The following is a 6,628-nucleotide window of genomic DNA, read 5'->3' as shown; positions in this document are numbered from 1 at the left end:
CTTTGATTTATTTTTTTGATCTGTCATTTTTAAATTTATTCCTCTATTTATATTCACTTTACATCCCTATAGTAGCCCCTCCTTTCTCTCCTTCCTCTTCTACACTCCTCTCCTCCCAGTTCCACCCTCCCTCCCTCTTCTCCATATCTCTCCTCCCCTACTCCTCAGAAAAGGGGAGCCCCCTATCAACCCACCCCAGCTCATCAAGTCACATCAGGACTGAGTGCATCCTCCTCCCCTGTGGCCTGGTGAGGCAGCCCCATCAGGGGGAAGGGATCAAAACGCAAGCAAGTCCATGTCAGAGACAGCTCCAAATCCCCTTACTATTTTGACATAGAAATGAAGAGTACAAATCTTATTATAATTAGGACTTAAAAAAAAATCTTAGTAGCTAAAATAAGCATAAAAGTGCAATAAGTCACATACACACACACACACACACACACACACACACGGCAACCAACAGCTATCTAATTGGACTTGATGACCGCTCAACAGGAGGGAAATCATATCTAGTACTGTAAACCCAGTCAGCTTCCCAAGGGTATTGAGATCATGGACCTTTGAAAAGAATCTGTGACTTCCACTTTGCCAGGCCAACATAATTTCTTATGCATTCTAAATCTTATCCTTATACCCACAGATAAGTATAACTACCATCCCTCATCAAAGAAGCCTGTCCTTACCACAAATGAAGACCACCACAGAAAACCAAAACTGGGAACAATGCAAAGACCAACAGATAGTGAGGAGCTCAGTCCCATTGGATAACCTATATCACAGCTCCTGCATCTATGGCTCAGGGAACACTGAAGAAGATTGTAAGAGCCAGAACAGAAGGAAGTCTGCTGTGACACAGTCTCTCTCTCCTAGAAACAGCTGTATAAACAATACAGGGACAATAGTAGTATAGGTCTAGATGATAACATGGAAAGGGGAAATTTTTACAGGATCCCAACCCTAGACAAAGAAATATAGGCAATGTCTCTGCTGGGATAAGTAGAATTAGCCTTTTCCAGGGATGAGCTCCCTTATTGATTGTCTGATGCATAGCAGTCATCTCTAAAGTCATATACAGGTCAACAACAAACATGGACTCAGCAGGTTATACAATCTCCCTCCAGATACATGGGACCTGATTTAAGGTTAGTGTCAGTCCCTTCAAGTTCCCGTTGTGGGAAGATTGCTCAGGAAATGTTGGTGATATCCTGATAAGACATGTGATCTTTCTAACTCTAAATCATGAGGAAGATCACTGGAGGTCCTAGGTTGGAAGTGTGAAAGTTAAAATAGTGGGGAAGGTAAAAGAGAGTAGGGAGTAAGTATACCCATCATTCCCCATGGTCCCCAACTGAAGGCCTACATCTGTGTCATTGTTGCCATTCCCCTTATCAAGAGCAACTCAGCTTCGTTTTCTGTGAGATACTGTCATCTCCTGGAGATAGGTCTGCACATTTCTGTTGCACTGGACACTCCTCAGAGCCCCACCAGTGGACAACAACCCTGGGCAAACTATGGTTCTCCATGACCTGCCACCACAACCTCATCTCCACAGAGGATCCTCGACATGAGTAAACCAAGGTCTTCTCAAAGTCAGGCATCCTCAGCTGGTAAAACTTCCCATGTCATTCTCAGGACTCATTTGCCCTTTCTTTGACCCCCTGATATGCATCTGCCCTTTGATACTTGGCCTTGGCTTGGTCTTCAACTGGGAAATGTGTCAGGGCATCCTGACCTAGCAGCTACTATAACATCCCAAGAACTCTATCTGACCCATTGGGGAGCATCTCAGGGAAGTAAGCTTTTAACTGACTTTCCATGACCCCGGGAAGACACCTAACACACAAGCAAAGCTGGGGGTACAGTGGAACCCACTCATGACCCCAGCTTTAACATCCTGGAGACACTCAACTTCAATATACAATTTTACCTAGCTCCCGAAGAAACCTCACTCTTAAGATGAGGGAGAAGATGATTGTAGGTGCAGTGTGGAGAGGCTGAGAGTTGGAAAAACCAGGCAGAAGTGAAACAAACTTGTGGAAGACAGAAAGAACATTTGTTTAAAGAAACTATTTTTTTAAAGAAAAGACAGAAAGACTAGAGCTTCCAAGTTCAACCAGATGATTCTAATTCTGACTCTGCTATCTCTGTCTCCATCTTTTTTTGCAGTGGCTTCCCATAGCACAGTATCCAAATTCTTGCTCCCCTACCCCACAGTTTACACCCTTCCACTGCCAAATTGCATCCCTCTGCCAAGCACCACACCCAGCATAAACTCTTTACAGGAACGCTCCATGCAGGTCCAGACCTTGGTAGCTCTTATCGATAATAAGAACTGTTAGGAGGCAAAAGCGCGTGCCCAATTAAAAGATGGCTTTCATTCTCAGAGGGATACTCTGGCAAAGTCCCAAGTGCTTCCAAAATCCCCCACCCCCAGTCTTCCAGCCCAGCTTTGATGCTCTGATTATCCTGTTGTCAGATCAATAGTCCATCTGCTCCTCCGAGTAGTCTAAACCATCCTGTGTTAAATTAAAACAGATAGGATCAATCCGCGGTTAATTTCTCCCAACCAAACAATTTATCTCTCTTTTGGATGCTCCTTGGAGGGTGAATTATATAATCCTGACACACCATTAGGGCTCTCTGACCAAAGAAAGCCTACCACAATGCCTGCCTGCTCTCTTTATTAGCAACTCAACATGTGACAAAGGCAGAGATTTATCTTACTGTTATTCAGAACCAGCTTGAACCTCACAAAGTCAGCCAGGGCTCTGCCAGGGGAAAACAATCTGGAATATCATTGCATGTTAATTATCATGGAGGAGGAGCTGGATCCAAATTTGATAAGCCGAACATAAGCTCCTATTTCTGAAGACTCAATTGCCCCAGGACATCTGGTACAAGAAAGTCCAGGGAAATAGGATTTAAACCCAAACCAAAGCACACCAAGGGTGGGAGACAAGGACTTATTTTAACAATAGGTGGTTTTCTCTGGTACTTCTACATAATAACCTACTTAATGCTGAGTGAAGTAAAATGTAGACATGTGAAATAAAAGAATAAGTGACTCTTGGAGATGACATAAGTGAACAGTCAGGAATAATAAACCATGAGGTATATGGAATGAGAATATGAACTGCAAAGCTGCTGCTCTCGAGTATCTCTGTGTTCTGCACTGGAAGTGTATGTATTTAGCTTCCTGAACCAGATGGCCTAGACATTTCTATGACATGGTAAGTCAAGAGCTAACACCTGGTACAACAAAGAAATCAGAAGCTTCTGTCTCATGGATTGGGCCAATGTCCATAGTACTTGTTTTAACAACTATTTTAATATTATTTCTGACATGGGTTGAGTCCAAGGAATACCTGACCCCTGAAATTATGTTCGTTCCTAATATCATGTTTGTTTATTTATTTATGGTAGTTTGTGATTAATTTTCACTATGTAGTACATATTGTATTTAAACTCATGATCCTCCTGTCTCAGATTCCCATGTGCTGAAATAAGGGATAGATGGTGCCATGTCCAGCCTAAACTACTTGCACTCTTGTTTCTTAATTAAAAAAAAAATGCATATAATATATTCTGATCATGCTTTCCCCAACCACAACTCTTCTCAGGTCCTCCTAACTTTTAAGCCACCCAACTCCATGCCCTTTCTTTTGTTCTCTACTAAATTTATATTCTTGACTCACTCCTGAAAGTTAAGAGGAACAATGGAAGACAATTTGGGAGATTTAGACAGAGGAAGACCTAGTGTGGCATAAGGTTATCCTGTAACTCAAATGCTGATTTCTTTATGCCATTTCTGGTTACAAGCCTTGTTCTGAGACTCTCCTGCCTAAATCTTGTGTAAACTCTACTCCCCAGTTGTCCCCTAATATGCCAATAAAGCAATATATAGTCAATTGTTGAGCAGGGGAGAGAATAAGGCTGGACTTCCTACCAGGAGTTAGGGGAGGAATTAGGGGATTCAGCCTAGAGGTTCAAGAAACATCAGGAGAAGGACCTGGAGCATGAAATCAAAGTTCAAGTATCTGTGGGATGTACACTGGGAGGAAATAAGATTAGCTTTGAGGGTTAAAAATATAGTAATAACAGCTCACCTATTATTAAACAAAAATAAAAGAGTCTCAATTATTTGTGCCAAGGTATAGTCAACCACAGTGTTTCTTTCTGTTTGGTTTATGGCAAGTGCACTAAATGAGGATCCCTGGATTCATCTATGCTTGAACCAAATGTGCTAGACTTTTTTGTTTAAATGAATCCCTCTTTTCATTGAGAAAGACAGAGGTAATATTTTATTACTTACAATAGCAAGGATCTTGTGATTTATGACTATATAATTAACAGATGAGAGAAGTTAGAAGAGTTAAGACCAATCTGCAATGATCCTGAAGCCAAGCAAAAGCAGGCCAATAATGAACAGGACTCATAACATCAGAAAGAATTTTGACCTCATTCTGTCCATCTTCTAATTCAAGAAAACACTTCATAACTTCAAAAATACTTAAATATATATAATATTTGTATATAATGACAAATATATATGTTGTATAAATTATATTATACAGTTATATTTTATTATGTATTTATATTTTGTTTTATGTTTATTTTTCATGTGATAAGATATATTATATGAATAGATATTATGTAATTATATTAACTAGATATTATATAATTATATAAAATAGATATTTATATAATATATATTTTTATATATCCTTAATAATCAACTCCAGAAAAAGTCCAGCAGAAAGAATGACAGCAACCTTGCTATGTGCAGAAATGAAAGGAAGGTGGCAGAGAAGGATGTCATGGATGAGAACCAGAAAACAGCAGAGTGCCAAAATCCGACTAACACAATTGCTCAAGGTTTGCAGTTTGCACTGATAAGTTAGGTCACCATGAAAACACACCCATGCTACTTATTTTTAGGTTCTGTTACTCTCCTTCTAGAGCTCCTGTTCTCTCCAGATCTTACTATTTCCCACTTCTTTCATAAGATTCCATGCACTCTGCCCAACAGTTGGCCATAAGTTTCAGCATCTGCTTTGATAGTCTGCAGGGCAGAGCCTTTCAGAGGCCCTCTGTGGCAAGCTCCTAATTTGTTTCCTGTTTTCTTCTTCTTCTGATGTCCATCTTCTTTGCCTTTCTGAATGGGGATTGAGCATTCTTAAATAAAAAAAGAAAATCCAGGTTCTTCAGTCTTCCTCTGAGAACCTAGATATTTTTGTGCACAAACTAACTCAGTCATGTTTTTTTTTTTTATTTCAAGATGCCCTGTCTCCATTGCTATTCACTATAAATTAGGTAATATGAATATATATATATGGGTTAAGATCAATGAACATACATATTTGAGCTTGAGGATGTTAAAGAGCTACTCATGTCTTTTTATCTTGGGATATAAACAAAGCCAGTGACCCTGAGTTCTTTTTTTTTTTCAATTTTGTAATTATATTTATGTACAAAAAAACTTAGCAGTGTACATTTAACCCAGTTTAGTGGCGAATTCTCTGGCCTTTGCCTTTTTCAGCTTGGCAATGCAAACCACAGATTTAGGACCCAAGACCTTGCTTCCCCAGTGGGGGCGGATCTCATTGCATCCGTTATTGTAATTGGTCCTGAGAGCCTCCACCAGCTCAGCCAGCGAGCCCTTGTCTTCTGAGTTAACCTGTGTGAAGGCAACAGTGGTGCAAGTCTTCCTGTGACCAGCCTCCCCAGCCTGGCCTCTCCCTTGATGATGCAGTAGGGGACGCCCATCTTTCCACACAGGGCAGGTAGGAAAACCACCAGCTCAATGGGGTTACGTCATGGGCAGTCACTACCAGCTGAGCCTTCTTGTTCTCCACCAAGATGATGACTGTACTGGCCCCTGCTCAAAGGACAGGTGGTCTCTTAGTTGGGACGTCCCCTTTCCCAGCAGCTTTCTTCTCTGTACGGGCCAGTAGCCTCTGCTTCTTCTCTAGCTTTGTTTCTGGCTGTACTTGTGGGCCAGCTAAAGCAGTGGGGTAGCTGTTTGCCTGTCCAGGGCCTAGGTGAACTGGTTAATGGCAGGAGGTACTTTGAGCTGCTTGTCGAGGATGACCCTTTGCCACAGCAGCCTAATGTGGGGCCCTTTAACAAAGCGCATGAGATCTCTTCTGGGGTGGATATCCTGCCCAATGCGGAAATTCTTGGGCCTTTTCTCAAACAAAGGATTAACTACCTTTTTGGCCTCGTGTTTTTTCACAACGGTGGGGGACCAGGCCATTTTCTTCCCCTTAGCTTTCTTTCCTTTTGGCATCTTGCTGGGATAGAGGAGAGAATGCGACCATTAAACCTTAATGTCTATCTGGAACGTTCTCAAATAGACCAAAGCATGAACCTAGTCATGCCAACCATATGACAAGTAAAAAAAATCATAAGTCAGCCAGCTCTACCCATATCCTTAGAGGAAAAAGTCTTTTAATGCTATTTCTTTATTAAGCTTATCATAAAGCATGCTCTCACTAAATTCAGAACTAGAGGGCTGAGGGCCTTAAGTGGCCAATTCTGTAGGCAAGGGCTGCAGCATTTAGCACACATGCATATAAAGAACAGCTCAGCCTGAGAAGCCTAAGGCTTGGGTCATTTCCAATAT

General features: G+C 41.3%; 1 pseudogene; it reads right to left on the bottom strand.

Annotated features, from left to right (window-relative positions):
- Positions 1–5,497: 5,497 nt before the first annotated feature.
- LOC129690737 (60S ribosomal protein L7a-like) lies at positions 5,498–6,292 on the bottom strand (annotated as a pseudogene).
- Between the last annotated feature and the right edge of the window lie 336 nt (positions 6,293–6,628).

The sequence above is a fragment of the Psammomys obesus genome, unplaced genomic scaffold (assembly GCF_907164565.1).
Source record: "Psammomys obesus unplaced genomic scaffold, mPsaObe1.curated_primary_1811, whole genome shotgun sequence".
In the NCBI taxonomy this organism is placed as follows: domain Eukaryota; kingdom Metazoa; phylum Chordata; class Mammalia; order Rodentia; family Muridae; genus Psammomys; species Psammomys obesus.
Note: the sequence above shows the minus strand (reverse complement) of the source record. Positions and strands in the feature narration are given on the sequence as shown.